The sequence below is a fragment of the Lissotriton vulgaris genome, chromosome 6 (assembly GCF_964263255.1).
Source record: "Lissotriton vulgaris chromosome 6, aLisVul1.2, whole genome shotgun sequence".
NCBI classification, from domain to species: domain Eukaryota; kingdom Metazoa; phylum Chordata; class Amphibia; order Caudata; family Salamandridae; genus Lissotriton; species Lissotriton vulgaris.
In genome coordinates, this window is record NC_141694.1 from 1,439,977,500 (window position 1) to 1,439,996,073 (window position 18,574).

An 18,574-nucleotide genomic window follows, 5' to 3' on the forward strand; every position below is an offset into this window, starting at 1 on the left:
CTCATTACTAATCACTCCTCGGATGCGAGAGGTTTTCTTAGTAGGTGAATCCAAGAAAGAAATTTATAGGAGTCTGTTTTTCCTTCAGGAGGCGTCAAATTACACAATCAACAAAAACGCATCCCTCGAGAGTTGGGGAGCGCATCTTCAGAGCCTGAAGGTCAGCGGGACATGGAGCCCGCAAGAAAGGGCCCGGCACATCAATCTGTTGAGCGAAGTGCCATCTTCCTTGCCCTCAAATCTTTTTGCGCAGTACTTCAAGAAGCCACTGTATTGGTACAAATGCACTATGTCAACAAACAGAGAGGGACAAGATCAATTCTATTGCCTCAGGAAGCTCTGGATTTTGGGCAGGGGCAATACGACACATACTCAATCTTCTGACGGTTCATGTCCCGGGTACAGGGACATTCTAGCAGACACTCTCAACAGGACGACAATTTCCACTCTCGAGTGGAAGCTTATTCAACGGACGGTGGTTTCAATCTTTTGGCAGTGGGGTCATCCAGATTTGGACCTCTTTTTTGCGACCAAGAAGAACAGCAAATGCCAGTTCTTTGCAAGTTGGCATCCCCACAAAGACTTTCAGGGGAATGCGTTTCGATTCAAATGGTCTCAATTATCTGCTTGCGCTTTTCCACCGATACCGTTGGTTCCCAAGGTCCTGCGGAAGATGAGGTAGGAGCAGTGTCAGCTGATTCTCATGACCTTCAGATGGTTTCGCCACTACTGGTTCACCGAGCTTCTTTTTTCCTGTCGGAGTGCGAACCAATTCTGTTGCATCCAATTCCGGACCTACTCTTCATCCAGGGCGGTCAGGTTTACCAACCGGATCCGACTTCTGAGGTTAGCGGCCTGGCGCCTGAGTACTTTGAGTTCGCCCATCTAGACAATCCTGCGGATTGCAAAGAAGTATTAACTAAGGCAAGAGCACAGTCTCAAATGGAAACGTTTTTTATATCTGGTGTCGTTCGGCTGAACTTAATCCTTTTTTTGTTAAAACAGAGCAAATCTTTACAGTTTTTTCGTACAGCTGGTATGTTAGGGATTGACTCAAGAAAATCCTAAGAGTTTTTCTGGCAGCAGTTTCCAGATACCGACAAGGTGGGACCACTTCTCTTTACTCTTTAAGAACTATACAACAATTCTTAAAGGAATTTTCAGTATGTTTCCCTCCGGTAGGTCGTCCGCTACCATCGTGGCATCTCAATGTGGTATTAGCACAACTCATGTGCCCTCCTTTGGACCTTCCCCAGAACTGATCTGTAATGCCTTCCGTGGAAGGGGTCAGTTTTATGGGCTTTGACTTCTCTAGAAGAGTCAGTTATATCCAGGTTCGCACGGGTCATCAGCTTTTTCTTAAAGTTTCACAAATGACTCGGTGGTACTTCGCACTAATCCAAGATTCATACCTAAAGTGCCTCTGGACTTCCACCGGTACGAGCCTGTCAATTTAAAGACATTCTTTCCCCCACCACTATCCTAAAAGGACATTGCTTACACTAGATATTAGGAGATGTTTAAAGTTCTATTTGCAGAGGACAGTTCCGTTATGCAGAACCGTTCAACTGTTTATCACCTATGGTGCAATTCGTAAGGTCAAGCAGTATCTAAGCAAACAATTGCAATATGGATCTCTGCTGCGATCGCTTTTTGCCATGCACAAGCAGGAGGACCTTTGCAAGCAGCCCCTAGAGGGCACTCTACGAGGGCAGGGTCTTTCTCAACTGCTTTGTTCGCTGGAGTCCCTCTCCAGCACATCGGCAGTGCGGCAACCTGAGCTAGCAGGCATACTTTCACCAAACACTACTGTTTGGATGCAGCCAGCGAGACCGATGCATCAGTGGGTCAGCAGTTCTACGTAACCTTTTCGACAAAGGTGAGCCTCTGATTTCCACCTCCTTTTGCTGCTGTCAGACGCTTATTATGCTGTTTCATTGTGCACATGCTTCATAATTCCATTTTATCATGCTTTGGGCTATGTTACTATATATATATATATGTATGTATGTATGTATGTATATATGTATGTATGTATATATGTGTGTGATATATATATATATATATATGTATATATATATATATATCTGCTCAATAATCCCTCCCCGCAGTCACACGGGAAAACAGGAAGCAGCACTCCAAGGTGGGTTCACAAATGTATTTAATTCTCAAAAAGAACGCGCTTTCGGCACTCGGCCTTCCTCAGTAATGAGACGGAGTGCCACAACAAACACCATTCATTTAAACCTTCGCGTTTCATAAGTGCTAAACATAGTGGTAGGACACAAAGTAAATCAATGTCCGCCATCTTGGAACGGGTCTATATCTTATTAGATATGGCAAGATGTGTAGAAACGCAATTTATCTATATTGCACAATTCATGGAATAGCCACAATCAGAAATTATAAATAATCATTCGATTGATTTGTATTCTATAAAGCCCTGTATGGGCCATATCTTCACATAATGCCAATATCAGACCAAGGCACACCGTTACTCTATCCTGCCCTGAATGGGCATTAATCCTTTCAGTGTAGCTATCGTGAAGGTATATACAACACCCAATGATATCAAATATATAAACACATTATACTCAAATGTAACATGAAGTTCAAAATAGAAGGAAACAGAAGCAATGACGTAGTTAATCAATAAATGTCAGTACATATCAGTCATCATTCATATTAGATGGACAGCTAAGTCCTCATGCATGTTCAATCCCATATGCAAACACAACAGGTGATGGACCGAATGTGGATCAATGTCACACACTCACCCCAGTCCAAAGATCTGGGCCCAAATCCATCGTTTTTTTTGTACTCCACACCACCCTGGGTTAGACAATGGCGATATGCAAATCAGCTCTGACCCTGTGCCCCATGGGAACAGTCCAGTCCGAACTACAAAAGCCATGTCCTTCCCAGAACGGAATCAAGCATCCGAGGACCGGACCGGTTTCGAGGTAACACCTCTCATCAGCCCGGCTAGCTTGACTCCAGTGGTGTGGAGTGCCTGGGACCCACGTCTGGGCATCCCCAGCGCACTTAGGGCGGAATATGCAAACACAACAGGTGATGGACCGAATGTGGATCAATGTCACACACTCGCCCCAGTCCAAAGATCTGGGCCCAAATCCATCGTTTTTTTGCACTCCACACCACCCTGGGTTAGACAATGGCGATATGCAAATCAGCTCTGACCCTGTGCCCCATGGGAACAGTCCAGTCCGACTACAAAAGCCATGTCCTTCCCAGAACGGAATCAAGCATCCGAGGACCAGACCGGTTTCGAGGTAACACCTCTCATCAGCCCGGCTAGCTTGACTCCAGTGGTGTGGAGTGCCTGGGACCCACGTCTGGGCATCCCCAGCGCACTTAGGGCGGCAATTGCAAAAACAACAAGTGATGGACCGAATGTGGATCAATGTCACACATTCCCCCAGTCAGCGCGTTCTTTTTGAGAATTAATTACATTTGTGAACCCACCTTGGAGTGCTGCTTCATGTTTTCCCGTGTGACTGCGGGGAGGGATTATCGAGCAGATATTGTTGTCGGGTGCACCCCCGACTGGCAGGCACCCGCCAAGGAGTGCAACAGGCAGGTGCGAGTGGATATGTGTGTGTATATATATATATATATATATATATATATATATATATATATATATTTCGTGATTGTGTGCATCACAGGTTTGCAAGCTTGCCTACTAATAGCGTCTGCCTAGCAAGGATATGTTCTGCTATCTACTCTGATTCAGGCATGTGAATCTATGAAAGACACCCCTAATACTGGAGAAGAACAATAGTTACTTACCTGTAATCTGTGGTTCTCCAGTATTGGTGTCTTTCATAGATTCACATGCAACCCGCCCACCTCCCCTCAGAGGCTTTTAGGCTATATTGGTTTACCTTCACTCCTTGCGAGAAAATCTGAGAGCCTGAGCCTCTGGGGAGAACCTTCTGGTGGGTGCTGGCGCCTTATTGGCTGTAGTTTGGACTATACAAAATGACTAGGATAGTCATAGGTGTTGAAGTTTTTTCTACTGTAGCTTTGGCTACTTTACTTCCTGGTTTGTTTTTATTGTTATTTACTGTTAGAACTGGCTATTTCTGGTAGGCTAAGGCTGACCCCAAAGCCAGGCAGAAACCACCATTCTAGTCAGGGCAAGGAAGTCACACGCCAAGGTATCCCCTGCTCACCCCCTTGGTAGCTTGGCGCAAGCAGTAAGGCTAAACTCGGAGGCAATGTGTAAAGCATTTGCGCCAGCGCACAACAGCAACAACATACTAGGCACACCACAAAAGAGACTCCACACAAGGTTATTATAGAAATAACTTTTGTATTGTAAAAACACATCAGATAAAATCACACATATACATTGTGCCAACTGGCACGTGCAATATTCACATTGGATTATTCACATGACAGGGCCACATTGGCCACTATCATAAACAGCACTTAGTAGAAATGAAATCTGTCAGAAATTGGAATAAAAGAATATAAAATCACTGTAGCACAAAGTAACAGTTAGAAATCACAGCCATTATCTACTGGCAACAGGTAAGTACCACCTACGCAACCCTAAACACCTTAGGAGCATGTCACACAGGGGACCAGGACCCCACTAGGACCACCTGTACTAAAAAGGACAACCACCTAAGAATAAAATACATTTAGGGGTATACCACAAGTAATTCCCCACCCTCTTCAAGCGCCTTGAGACCCTACGGGTATGTAGTGCGCTATATAAATTGTTGACTTGACTTGACTTGACATTACTCATGATGCCTAAAACATTCAGAGGTGTTAAGAATAAAGCACATGATGCAATAAAATACATTCAGGGGTGCAGCGCAAGAAGGCACATGATGGCTAAAACATTCAGAGGTGCAGCGCATGAAAAGAAAGACACATAATGCATAAACCTACACATTCAGAGGTGCCAGAACATAAGTCAATGGCGCAAAAACACACAGTAGGCAATTACTATTAAAAACATAGGAATCACATTGCGCATAACTTACATAAGTCACCACTTGTGGCAGTCCCTAGGCCAACTGGCCTTGTTGGGGCTCAGATGCCCTGTGTCCAAATGTCAGGGCGCGCTGCCAAGCAGCGCCAGTCACCAGTGAAGGCCTTAATGTTGTAGCTGCCCACTAATTGCTGGGCAGCTGTGAACAAAACTGCGCCAGGTTGGAGCCACACAGGCTCTGACATTAAATGTGCACCCAGCGTTGGAATTCCCCCTCTGGGGACTCGAAATCAACAAAATGGCGCCAAGAGACTCGTGGGCTCTAAACAAACACTGCGGCCAAATGCTGGAGCCACACAGGCTCTTAAAACAAACAAATGCCCCCTCGAGACTTTCCATAGGCTCAACAACCAAGTAATGCCCCGGGGCCTCAACAACAGGAATGCCCCTTGGGCTCTAGGGACAAATGCAGGGAATCATAGGAGTCCCGCTCGGGGGACTCGGGAATTGGAAATGCCCCCACAGAGTTGCTGGAGCGGCCCTCTGCCAACTGGGGCCGCTCGACAGTGCACAGGAAACTGCCCCCGGATGCTGGAGCCTCTCATAGGCTCTATGGACACAATGCCCCTGCCCGAGGAGTGGCCCGATACCAACTGGGGCCGCTCTGCACTCACCGCTTTTCGCAGGCTGGGCTCCTCCGGGCGGCATCTTCTTCTGTGGCGGCAGCAGGCGGGGCTCTCTTTGCAGCGCGGGAGCCTCAAGGACACCACCTGCTGGCGGACTGGATTCGCGGCGGGGGCGGGCACCGACCATGTGCCCCGCGCCCCCACCACACTGCTCCGCTACTTCTTCTGCTCCTCCCGGGGCTCCTCTTCTCCAGTCTCGCGGGGACGCTGCCTCACTTCCTCGTCTCCCAGGCCCCCTCCTGGGACCTGGCGTTTCACTGCACCGGCAGGGCTCTCTCCTCACATGGGAGCCCTGCCACCGCCGCCATCTTCGCTTCTCCCTTCCTTCCCCCGACCGGCACGTCTCGGATGGCTTCGAACCAACCAGAGCACGTCTCCACAGGACGAGCCCCCACCAGCGGCCCAATCACAGCGCGGCTCCTCCGAGGGATCGGCCAATGAGGTCGCGGCCTCTTCGTGCTGCTCACCGCGACTTGAAAAAGCGATGAGCGGCTTCTGATCAATTTCACGGGCCCCGGGCTGCGGCGGTGAAGTGCGGCCAGATGATTTCGCGGCGCCCAGGGTCAGCAGGGCGAATTGGGCACCACAAATCCAAATAAAAGCGCTACTAAGCGCTTAGGGGCAAAGTAAAGCGCTCTTAGCGCTATGAGCAAAACACAGCGCTCCCAGGCGCTGAGGCAACCACACTGGCACACGAGCCCTCCAGCAGTCCTGGAACAATAAAGATGGAGCAACAAAGCTCCCTGCAGGAAAAATCCATCAGCCCTCTAGGAAATGCAGCAGGCAGGGGGACAGCCAGGAAGAGTCCCCCAGCAGTTCATCAAATGTCCAGGAGTTGGGCAGGGCCCAGGGATTCCCCTGAGCCCCAGCAGCAGCATGCCCCTGGCAGATTCAAGTTAGAAACAAGAACATTTTGGAAGGGGGCACAGCCCCTTCTTATACAGTGAAAAGTCTTTGAAGTCCTTTGAAGCAGGCAGTGTGAGAACCAGCTAGAACTGGTTATAAGAAAGTCCCTTCCGTATCAGGGAAGGAGGTGACAGTCGCCCAGCGGGAGGTGGAGCCAGCTTTGTAGTTAGGCAGGCACAGCCCTTCACTATCAGGTGCCATCTCCTCCCACTTCCCTGTCAGCAGATGCTGCCTTTCATCCATGGGCTGACTTCAGACAACCTCCTGGGCTCTCCAGCCCCTGTCATCCTCAAACCAGACAGTCAATCCACAAGCAGGCCCAGGCACTCTGGGCCAGACACACCAGCCAATCACACACCAGCACCAACTTACACAAATATGCCAACTTCCAAAAGTAGTACTTCTAGATTAGACACAGTCATGCCACATATATCATTTTGCAGCATTAATTCTCACGAGTTCATACATACCACACTCGCCCCTGCACTCCCCACACATCAGGAACTACCATGGGCATACATATTCCCCATTAATTCCTATGGGAGGGCAGGTCACTCACCATACAGTAAATGGCGGTCTTACAACCTCACTGCCGTTATCGCCGAACAAAATAATTGCCAAACCCACCCATAATGATAACCTATCTGCAGGCTTGACAACGGATAGTACTGTGATTGCCGTTTCAGATTCCCAGCAGGATACAGAAGCCATCATCAATTCCACTAGTTTGGTCTCTAATACCAAAACTATAGGAGAAAAAAGGAAGAGAGGCCCTTCAAAAATGCCTCTTAACAAGAGGAAACAACTACTTCGAGAGTACCAAGGGCATAGGGAAGACTGATCAGTATTTGTCAATTATAGCGCTATGAGAACAAGCTTCCCAGCCGCTAAGAGATCCATTTCTAGATGGATCGTATCCTGCATTAACTTAGCTTATCAGCTGGCAAAAAGACCCTTACTGTTGTCGCCTAAGGCGCATTCCACTAGGGGGAAAGCAGCCACAGTGGCTGACTTGCATGATGTCCCAATGTGGAGATCGGTTCATACCTTTACGAGGCACTACTGCATAGAATCCGATTCCAGGGCTGATACTCAAGTAGGCCAGGCCTCCTTGAGAAATCTGTTTGGATAGCCTACTATCTGTCCATGCTTAGTCCTTCTAAGCTTATTGGTTATGTTGATGTTTTACTCCTTTCCTCGCAGGGATATGAGGTGAGGCTCGCTACTCTATTCTAATGCTTATGACTATTGATGAGGATCCCCTGGAAGAGAAGGATTAGCTACTTACCTGTAATCATAGTTCTATTCCAGGGGTATCCTCCTCAAAGTCATAAGCAACCCTCCCGCCTCCCCGGGCAGAAAACTTTTCCTTTTTGGGAATATTGTTCATTCTTTGTGCCATGGCTTTTTTCAGTCTCCACAAAGAACAACTGACCCAACTGTCACCCCTGAGGCATGATGGGAAGCTGGAGGTCAAGAGTGCCTTATAGGCACGGTGTCAGTTTATTTCTATGTTGCTATGAGTTAGCTTTTCAGTCATTTTAGACTGTGGTTTGCAATGCAGTCTGGGAGCTGTCTATGCTTTCAGTCCTTTATGGGATTTTCTACTGCCTGGTAAGCATTAACCCCTTGCATGCTCATGTCGAGCTCAGCTAGTCATGAGCTACAGTGCTCCTGTGCTCATTCTCCAAGGAAACAGCCTGCTCCGCTCCTTCCCTGAAAGTTTGGGGGTGATTCGTGAAGCGGGGGCTGAGAGAAAAAGGGGGGTCCCAAAACGTGGCTTCCTCATGCAATTTTCCATAGGGACTTTTAGCCAGGGCTACAGCCCGAACGGCTGAACGGAATTACACCAAATTTGGCAAAAAGGTAGAGTTCGGTTCGCAGAATACCCTTTTTTTGATTGGTGTAAATCCGTTCAGTAGTTCGAGAAAATCAAAAGTAAAATCATAGATATATCTATAGATGTAGTACCGTACTCTGTACCTTCCGGAGCACGAGCGTCATGCTAATTGGCTGTCAACACTCCAAACCAGTAAGTGTTGGCAGCCATCTTGTGCCTGGGTAGCACTGAGGCACAAGAAAGCAGTGAAACAAACATGCAAAACATGCAAAGGGGGCAGGGTAGAAACACCCTGACCCCCTAGGCCTGCTCAGGGGGTCCCACAAGGCCCCCAATTTTATTTTACCTCTAAATCGCGTGGTATGAAATACGGTGCTCTGTACCTTCCCAAGTGCATACAGGAGGTTCCTGGTGGGCTAGTTGGTCCCCAGGGACCTCGAGTATGCAAGGGGAATTAGTTGCCCCTCTGCAAACGCGCCAGGGGGCTGCATTGCAGAGAGGTGTAAAAAGGGGCATGGCCTCATTTAACCTCTCTGCAACGCAGCCCCCTGGCGCATACTGGAGGTTCCTGGTGAGCTAGTTGGCCCCCAGGACCCCCAGTATGCAAGGGGAATTAGTTCCCCCTCTGCAAACTCGCCAGGGGGCAGCGTTGCAGAGGTGTAATGAGGCCATGCCCCTTTTTACACCTCTCTGCAACGCAGCCCCCTGGTGCATACTGGAGGTTCCTGGTGGGCTAGTTGGCCCCCATGGACCCCCAGTATGCAAGGGGACTTAATCCCCCAATTTAGAACTCACTACGGGGCGTGTTTGCACAGTGGTGAAGGTAGGGGGCGGGGCTTGAGGTGATGTGTGTGCAAACATGCCCTGTGGCGCGTTTTAAGTTGGGGAATTCATTCCTCTTTAATCCAGAGGTCCCCTAGGGGCCAATTAGTCCAACAGGTACCTTCAGTAAGCGCCACGGAGCTGCATTGCAGAGTGTTGTAAAAAGGGGACGTGCCCTTTGAACACCTCTCTGCAACGCAGAGAGGTGTTAAAAGGGACTGTACATATAATGAGTGAGTACATGTACGAATGACTATATAGAACTGTTGGTGAATGAGTGGATGTGTATGTAGACTTTGAAATTACTGAATAGGTTGTTGTAAGTATTGGTATCTCCATAGTTTTGGAGTTTTGAAATTTGATCTGGATAAGACCAAAGATATTCGTAGGTCAGACCAATTATTTATCAATTATGGATCAGTCAGGACCGGTCTTGCTACCTCTAAACAGTCCATCTCTAGGTGGATTGTGTCCTGCATACAACTGGATTACCAAAAGGCTAATAAGACCTTAGGGGGTAAACCGAAGGCTCATTCCACCAGGGAAAAAGCTGCCACGACAGCTTTGCTCCGTAATGTTCCCATTGCAGAAATCTGCAAGGCGGCCACTTGGAAGTCGGTCCATACCTTTGCTAAGCATTACTGTCTGGACACGGATGCCAGGGCAGACGCTCAGGTTGGGCAGGCTTCACTGCGAAATCTGTTTGCACAATAGTGGTGTTATTTCTCGTTTCTCCACGCCTCTTTGGTGTGGGGATGGGCTTGCCATTCTATTCACTAGATTATGACTATACACAGAGATCCCCTACTACAGAAGGAGTAGTTTCTGTCCTGTAACTCTAGTTCTGTAATAGGGGTATCTCTGTTATAGTCATAATCGCCCGCCCTCCTCCCCGGTGGAGAGAGATATTCATGTAAGGAATGCTACAGGTCTGGCGTGTTACGCCTTCAAAAAGAACTGAAAGTAAAAGGGACCTGCAGTGCATTCTGGGATACTGTGAAGTTTTGGAAAGTTCTCTTAACAGGCACAGTATCCTGTTCTGAGCCACATAATAGCAGCCTATGGGGCTTGTCTGTCCAAGTCTTCCTCTCTATCATTCCAGAGAGGTTTTTGCTGCTGAGGCAAGGGAAATCTGGACAGACTTTGCTGTTTGTGGATTTTTGGTGGAATTTCTAGTTGAAGTACTGGACAGGGTAGCCTGGTTTTATAGGCTGCATTATCTGTCTTTAAGTCTCTCTTAAGTGTCTGTGCAGTTCTGCATTTTTTCGACACCTTAAGAGGTTATTTTTGATTGCTCCGGGGTCCACGCACATGGGCGGGACTTTCACTAGATTATGACTATAACAGAGATACCCCTACTACAGTACTGGAGTTACAGGACAGAAACTACTCCTTATCACGCTCTCCTAGGAGTAGAGCACCTAGATCTCGACACCGATTGCCTAGAAGACGTAGCCTTAGATCTTCTTCATTGTCGTCGGATTCCAAGGATGACTATTCTCCGACTCTTTCTTCCTCTCCTCCAAGTAAAATATCGCCCATTGACGATATTCTGACTTTCAATGAGGTTCTCTGCCGGAAGGGGTGGCTAAACTTCACATTGAAATGCCGGTCTCTACCACCAAAAATCAGTAATCTTTGATACCCGCACCAAAAGTCTTCTTCTAGACCTTTGCTTCCTCTAGTGCCTGGATTGCTGGAGCCTGCTACACACATTTTTCACTCCAGCATCGGTGTGAGCAGCACCATCTCGAATCACCAAGAAATATAAGGCTCCTGAAAATTTATTTTATTTATTTATTTATTTTTGGCATTTATTAAGCGCAAACAATTGCCCGCAGGCGTCTCGGCGCTGTACTGTTTTACCCTCCTATATGATCTTTGCAGTTTTTCAGAGGTTGTGACCATTTCTTTCTGAGGGCTGACCCTCCACAAGACTCTGTTATTGTCTCAGCTGCTAGAAAAAATCAGACCGGGTCCGCATCATCAGCAGTGCCCCCAGATAAGGACAGCAAAGCCATGGATTCTTTGGGGAAGAAAATGTGCACGATCTCTGCTTCTTACATGAAAGTAGCCAGTGCCTCAGCTTTGCTGGGTCGATACAACCGTTCCTTATGGGATTCAGTTTCACGGAGAAGCTCCCAAAAGAGGACAAGCAAGATTTCTTAGAAATTCTGCATGAAGGTGGCTTAGTAGCCAATCAAGTGATCAGTGCAGCGGCTGATGCATCAGATCTAGCTGCCCATAGCTATTCTCATGGGATTTGTGCCAGACACTCTGCCTGGTTGAGATTGACGGGGCTAAAACCTAAAGCACATCACATTCTTAATCTCCCCTTCAATGGAACATCACTCTTCGGCTCTCGTGCTGATGATGAGATGTCTAAAATAAAAACCGAGCTGGATACAGTGAAAGCTGTGGCGCTCGAGAAGAGGAAGGACTTCAGGCGACGTTACCGCCCTTATGACCGACGACAAAACCAACAGAGGATTCAAACCCCTCAATGGTCCTCCCAGCAAAATCAAGGAAAGTCAATTTTCTCCCAGCGTCGTTCTGGTAGAGGAAGAGGTGGTAACTGTAGACAGTCCACACCGGCTGCCAAGCAACAACAAAAGCAGAGTGAGTACTTGCTTCCCTTATCTCCGTTACCCACTCTGGTGGGGGGGGGAAGTGTCCGTTCATACCTGGAAGAGTGGACAAAAATTACACTAGACAAGTGGGTGCTGAATATTGTAAAGAATGGGTATACCATCAAGTTCAAGTCCCCTCCACCTTCCATTCCTCCTCAAAGGACTGTCATCGGTCGTATAAATCTTTTGAGGGAAGATGTGTCTGCTCTACTCCTAAAGAACGCCATTGAGGAGGTCCCATGGCATCAACGTCGGCAAGGGATTTACTCTCGCTACTTTTTGGTCCCAAAGAAGGGTCCAAACAAGGAGTTCAGGCCTATACTAGATCTCAGACGTCTCAATAAATTCATTCTACGAGAAAAATTCAGAATGCTGGCATCACATCAAATAATACCGCTTCTGCATCAAGGGGACTGAATGTGTTCCATAGATCTTCAAGATGCCTATTTCATCATACTAATTTCCCCAAAGCATCGGAAGTTCCTACAGTTTCGCATCCAATCAAACCACTTGCAATTCACTGTCCTGCCCTTCGGACTGAAGTCGGATCCTCGCATATTGTCAAAGTGCATGGCATCCATAGCTGCTTTCTTGAAGATACATATTAGTCTACCTTTACCTAGACGACTGGCTTCTCAAGAGTGCGTCTCCCACTCTTCTGCAACACCACCTCACCACTTTTTTCACCAGTTGCATCTACTCGGTCTGCATGTAAACTTCAAAAAGTCCATCCTCAATCCAACACAGAAGATACACTATCTAGGCGCAACTCTGGACTCAGTCAACGCAAGAGCGTATCCTTTGGAGGGGAGACTGTCATCCATTCTGCACAAGTGTCAAACTCTCCTGAAGATACCTCAGCCCATGGCCAGGCAAATCTCCTCTCTGCTGGGGTCCATGGCCCGTGCATTTTTCTCGTTCCAAACGTCCGGCTTCACATGAGGCCTCTGCAGCAGACTCTAGAGGATCAGTGGTCCCAAATCTCCTGTCGTTGGGAAGACAAGTTATCAATACCTTTGTCAGTCCGACTCTCCATCCGATGGTGGATGCGACTGATTCATCTCATTGTGGGAGTTCCTTTTCAAGAGGAAATGCCCCAACAGACTCTGGTGACGGATGCGTCCCTTCAGGGGTGGGGCGCTCATGGGATCATTACAGATTCAAGGGATGTGGTCAGAGAGAGAGCAACTATACCACATAAACATGCTGGAACTCAGAGCGGTGCATCTAGCTCTCAAAGCGTTTCTTCCTTCAGTCACGACGTCTCTGCTTCTTCAGACGGACAACACAACAATGATGTACTACCTGAACAAGCAGGGGGGAACCTGATCCAGAACCCTGTCACTGGAAGCACGGGCAATTTGGAAATGGCTTCTGAAAAAAGACATTAAAATATCTGCGATTCACTTATCGGTCGTCCTCAACGTCCAAGCGGACAACCTAAGCAGGCACTTCGCAGAAGCACACGACTGGGTGCTAAAACACGAAGTGGTACAAGACATCATCAACAACTGGGGAACACCAGACATCGATATCTTCACGGACACTGAAAACACAAAATGCAGTGTCTTCGCCTCCAGGTACCCGCAACCACGTTCAGAGGAGAGTGCTCTGTGGATAGATTGGTCAGAGACATTACTCTATGCTTTTCCACTGTTTCCACTCATTCCCATGGTGATCAGGAAGCTGTACAAGTCCAAACTAGACATGATCCTGGTTGCTCCAGAGTGACCCCGCCAGTGGTGGTCCCTGGACCTTCTTCACCTGTCCAAAGTATCGCACAGGAGGTTGCCATGTCATCCAGATCTGCTGACCAGGGCGGGCGGCAAGGTGTTCCACCCCAACCTGCCGTCCCTGAGATTAGCGCGAACAAAGAAAAACCAAAGGTGGTGATGGACGCAGCAGGCGAACAAAGAAAAACCAAAGGTGGTGATGAACGGAGCAGCGAGAACAGCATATAGAAAGTCTCCCACTCTGGCTTTGTTCTTTCAAATGCCAGTTGTTAAAGATTTCCTGGAGGGTCTCAAGAAGCTTTATCCTCCCGTTAGGGCCCCATCTCCTCCTTGGGAGCTGAATGTAGTCCTCTCTAAACTAATAGGCCCTCCAGTCAAACCCACCCACAAAGCTTCCCTTCAACATCTTTCATGGAAGATTGCTTTTCTGGTGGCAATCAGATCAGCTCGCAGGGTAAGCGATATACAAGCCTTATGCTCCTCAGAGCCTTATCTCATTTTTCATGCGAATAGAGTGGTGTTACATACTCACCCAAGGTTCCTTCCGAAGGTGGTCTCGGAGTTTCACATCAACCACTCAGTAACACTCACTACTTTCTTTGCCAATCCTGTCACTTCGGCGGAGAGAGCTCTGCACTCTTTAGATTTAAAACGAGTGTTGAAATTTTATCTTGACAAAACAAAAAGCAGCCACATGGCGTTCGGTTCATACTTTCGCACGCCATTACTGCCTTGATTCTGATACCCAAGCCGATGCTCCGTTTGGTCAGGCAATCTTGAGAAATTTGTTTGGGTAATATATGTTGGTAAAATGTTTTGATATGCTGGTATTCGTCTGCAGGGTGCGGTATGGACTTGCTACTCTATTCATTCCTTCTGACTATTGATGATTATCCCCTGGAAGAGAAGGATAAGTTACCTACCTGTGATCCTAGTTCTCTTCCAGGGGTATACTCCTCCTAGTCCTAAGCAACCCTCCCTCCTCCCCGGGCGAATACCCGACATATGTATGTACCTATTACCCATACTGTGTTTACACGGTTATACGCCGTCCAAAAGAACTGACCTAACTGTCACCTGTGGTGCATGATGGGAGACTGGGGGTCTTAAAGGCACAGCACCAATTTTTCCAATTGTTTTCTATGCAGCCTGTCTAGGCTATATCTGCCTATATGATCCTGCCGTTTTTACCTTTGAAAATAAAGGTTGTGTGTTTCAAAGCAAACTCAGGGCAGTTTTTCTTCTTTACATCTATCATATATGGTGACGTATATGTCTTTATTTTGCAAATGTAAAAGATTTACATGCAATGATGGCAGATTTGGACCCTAATATGGTGTTTTTCAGGCTGCATATGTATATGCATATTATCTATATATATGGGTATTTATGTATGTATGTATATATGTGTGTGTGTGTGTGTATATGTATATATATATATCTATCCTACTGGCGGTCGCCAGTAGGTAGTTATAGTTAGGATTTTTTTCATTGCAAAATCCCAAAATTCTATTTGGAATAACTTTGGCGCCGGTTGACGAATCTGCCTGACAATTTCCTCAAATTGGCCTCGCAGAGCTCCGGTCCTTCCTTGAAAGTTTGGGGGGGATTCGTGAAGCGGGGGCCGAGATAAAAGGGGGGTCCCAAAATGTGTTTACCCCATTTTAATTTCCATAGGGCGGTCAAACTCACTTTTAGCCCGAACGGCTGAATGGATTTCCACCAAACTTGGCAAAATTGTAGGGACTGGTAGCCCGATGTGCCTTTGCTATGTCTCAAGATATGTGCTCCAGTGTTTTTTGAGTAATTTAGGTAAAAAAATGTATATATCTATAGCAGCGCCCCGGTACGCGCACCGGGGTGCGTACCAGGCGCGCTACGCGACCTGCGTGCGAAAAGCTGATTGGCTTTCGGGTGTCTGTAAACATTCCAAACAGTCCGGAGCGGCCGCCATCTTGTGTCTCGGTAGGATCGAGACACAAGTGGTGGCTAAACCAAAGGGAGAATTGACCATAATGGGGCAGAGTAGACCCCCCTTGACCCCCTAGGTTTGCTGTGGGCCCCGCGGGGCAAAAAAAAAAATTTGATTTTCGCGGGTGGAGCGCCCGGTACGCGCACCGGGGAGCGTACCATGGGGAAAAAGAATGACAGTTTTTTAAAAAAGTAGCTGTTTTAAAAAAAAATATTCTTTGTTGTTTTTTTTATTTATATATATATATATATACATACATATATATAAATGCATATGCATATATGTGTATATGTGTGAGTGTAGAGAGAGGTAGAGGTAGAGAGGTAGAGGTAGCGGAAGAGAGGTAGCGGAAGAGAGGTAGAGACTAGTAGAGAGAGGTAGAGCGGTAGAGAGTAGAGAGTGAGTAGTAGAGAGTGAGTAGTAGAGAGCAGTAGAGAGAGTAGCAGAGAGTGAGTAGTAGAGAGTGAGTAGTAGAGAGTAGTAGAGAGTGAGTAGTAGAGACTAGTTGAGAGAGAGTAGTAGAGACTAGTAGAGAGTGAGTAGTAGAGTGAGTAGTAGAGTGAGTAGTTGAGTGAGTGTAGTAGAGAGTGAGTGTAGTAGAGAGTGAGTGTAGTAGAGAGTGAGTGTAGTAGAGAGTAGTGGAGTAGGAGAGAGTAAGTAGTAGAGAGTAGTGGAGAATATTCCAAAGTTTGGTACAGCACCACTTGCACAATGAGTCCAATCAAATCATATCACTTAGAGTCCTTATTGAAGCACTGAATCTTGGTGTATATTCAAATGCTTTTATTTTCCTTAAGTTTATGTACCACAGCCAGCCGAAACGTTTCGTTCTGTACAACAGAACTTCTTCAGGGCGTTCTTATTTCCTTCAAGTTATGTCGGTATCCTGTTGTCATATAACTAGATATTTCTTCCAAATGTTAGACGAGACGTAAGTACATTCTTATTCAAAGTGACTAGGGATCAATTTTACCCACACAATTCGGGCAGACTTGAGTAATTTATAGCATCCTCAAAGTCAGTCTTTAAAAAATTCCAAAGTATAGGACATGATAATCCAAATCCAAATGTTTTCAAGAAAAGTCATTTTCAATCGTTCGGAATATCGGTGTTTGGGCAGATATGACCCAGGGACCCCCAGTATGCAAGGGGAATTAGTCCCCCCCCTCTGCAAACGCGCCAGTGGCCTGCATTGCAGAGATGTGTAAAAAGGGTGTGGCCTCATTACACCTTTCTGCAATTCAGCCCCCTGGCGCATACTGGAGGCTCCTGGTGGGCTAGTTGGCCCCCAGGGACCCCCAGTATGCAAGGGGAATTAGTTCCCCCTCTGCAAACGCGGCAGGGGGCTGCGTTGCAGAGAGGTGTAAAAAGGGTCGTGGCTTCATTACACCTCTCTGCAATGCAGTCCCCTGGCGCATACTGGAGATTCCTGGTGGGCGTTCAGGTCTTATATAGTTAGGAATTGGCATTAAAAAAACCTTTGAAATTCACTGAAAAAACCATAGGTTTCACACCAGTTATAGTTAGGAATTAGCATTTAAAAAACCTATGAAATTCACTGAAAAAAACATAGGTTTCACACCAGTTATAGTTAGCTGGAAATTTTACTGACATAAAACCATTGAAATTCCACGTTATAGTTAGTTGGACTCACTATAACATGCGCGTGTAATGCACTGCTGATGACGTCACATATTACATCACTCATGACATGGTCAGTGACATCACTCATGACATCACTGATGACACCATCCTTGTGACAGACCTCCTTTCACTGTAACCCTTGAAACACATATTCAAAAATAGAAACTAAAATTTTTTTAAAAAAAGGAGATGCCCATACCAGTTACAACAACCAATTCAGTAATTCCACCATTTATATACTCATCCACTAATTCACCAACAGTTCTATATAGTCACTCATACATATACTCACTCGTCATATGTAGTGATACATCCTGTAACACATCGACCGTCTTCCAAAAGTTACTCACACATGCAAATAAACTATTGATCATCCATTTATTTGCATATACAGCTATACACACACTACCACCTTACTTCTAAGGAAACTTACACATACTTACTCTCTTAAACAATCACTTATAGAAACACATACTTATTTAAACAGGAACTCTTACAATCTCTCACTCTCACATATACTCACTTATATACATCAATACTCACATATACTAGATTAAAACATATGTAGTTACTGATAAAGACACTAGTGAGACAGTCATTCACTCACTAACACACACATATACACACTCATCCATCCATACAGTCCTGCACATATGCCGTCTTCCAAACACATACAGTGAGTCAGTCATTGATGCATCTATGTGCTAAGTAATACCCCCACCAAACCATACAGACACTCATACTGATACTTAAAAAAACATCTAATAACCCATATACACACACGTAGCTACTCACCAACCCATGCAGCCACTTATACACAAAGTGAAACACTGATACAAACATTTAAATATTTAAACAATATTCGCTAATATATGTATTCACTAACATGCACTTAATAAGCCAGTTAACCAATCAATTTTTTTTTTTTAAACATCCATTAAGACACTTATTTAAACATTTATTCTTCCATTGACCTTTACATATACATATATAATACATATTTATTTTTCAGAAAGGCGCACATTCACTGGATGCTGTCATCAGTGATGTCATGAGTGATGTCACTTACCATGTCATGAGTGATGTAATATGTGACGTCATCAGCAGTGCATTACACGCGCAAGTTATAGTTCGTCCAACTAACTATAACGTGGAATTTCAATGGTTTTATGTCAGTAAAATTTCCAGCTAACTATAACTGGTGTGAAACCTATGGTTTTTTCAGTGAATTTAATAGGTTTTTTTAAATGCTAATTCCTAACTATAACTGGTGTGTAACCTATGTTTTTTTCAGTGAAAAAAAATATATATATTTATTCACTGAAAAAACCATAGGTTTCAGCCACGTTATAGTTGGGAATTAGAATTT

The 18,574-nt window shown here is 46.1% G+C and overlaps 1 protein-coding gene across 2 annotated transcripts in view; it reads left to right on the plus strand.

The window, feature by feature from the left end:
- LOC147708968 (protein-L-isoaspartate(D-aspartate) O-methyltransferase) overlaps positions 1–18,574 on the plus strand; it is a 254,816-nt gene that overhangs the window by 110,117 nt on the left and 126,125 nt on the right. The gene's annotated exons all lie outside the window — the stretch shown is intronic.